The sequence below is a fragment of the Phalaenopsis equestris genome, unplaced genomic scaffold (genome assembly GCF_001263595.1).
Source record: "Phalaenopsis equestris unplaced genomic scaffold, ASM126359v1 Scaffold000002, whole genome shotgun sequence".
In the NCBI taxonomy this organism is placed as follows: domain Eukaryota; kingdom Viridiplantae; phylum Streptophyta; class Magnoliopsida; order Asparagales; family Orchidaceae; genus Phalaenopsis; species Phalaenopsis equestris.
Window position 1 is genome coordinate 25,113,647 of NW_018164444.1, and position 1,217 is coordinate 25,114,863.

Sequence of the window (1,217 nt, forward strand, 5' to 3'; positions counted from 1 at the left end):
ATATAGAAGAGAAGAAAGCTACAGCTGAGATTTGAGAAGCAAAATAATTATATTTACAGTTAATTTTTTTCTTTTGACATTGGTTACTTGAATTTCCGAGTCCTCAGATTTAGGACTTTGGTGAGAGTTATAGTGAAATGGGTTAAGTTGTAAACTCAAATCATTTTTTTTCTCTCATTTGGTGCTAGTGAAATCTCTCTCCTCGTAGACATAGGCGAATTAACTTAACGCTGAATCTTATAAATCATTTGTGTTTGATTGTTGTTGTTTTGAGTTTTTGCACTTCCCCATTATTTTCGCATAAAAATTTGTTTCAGAGGTTCAGATTTGTGATTAGAGGGTGGTTCTGTGTGGACGACAACACGTCCGACGTGTGTTGCCCGAGTTTTTTGCAGCATGCTGTTGATAGATTCGGACCTCCGGTAGCATATCGGCAACGACCAGAGGCATAGACGTAAAGATTCGGCATGAGTGGCTCAAGAAGAATCGCGGCGACAAGATTCCTCCGTAAGGAAAATTCAAGAAATTTAATGGTCAAATTGGGTTTGACTAATCAATATCAATAACAAATTATGACCGGTCAAAGTGGGTCTCACCCGAGAGAGAAAATCACTAATTTTGACTAAATATTTTTTTTAGATTTTATTAGTCCAAATAGTGTATTTTTAAATTTAGAACAAATTTTGTTGAAGTTTAGGGTTGATTTGAAGACATTTTGAATGAGTTATGATCAAATTATATTTTTATTATTAAAATTATCATTTTCTCTCTTCTTATTATTATTTGGTTAAAAGGAACCCAAATGCGGTCAGAATTGAGCATGAAACGGCTAATTAGAAAGATTTTGACAATACAGACACAATGTTGAAGTTCGTTTTCAATAATAATGACTCGTTGAAATTTTTTTACTCGGGGGCATTTCTTATGAATGTGACCATAAGTACACAATTTATGTAAAATAGTGTCCAATTACCTTCAAACTGGTTTGCATGATTTTCATATATGAATATAAAGATCATGCAACTTACAGAGTGTAATTTGAATCACTGGATTAACCTGTGAAAGAAAATCATAACTTTTAAGGTTTTCAATGATAATCGTCATGAATGAAAATTTGACTCAAACTATTTTACGTAAAAGTTTTTGTAATTGATCATCAAATTGATTTACGTTGTATTTATTAGTGAAAATAAGTCATGAAAATTTTCAAAATGAGA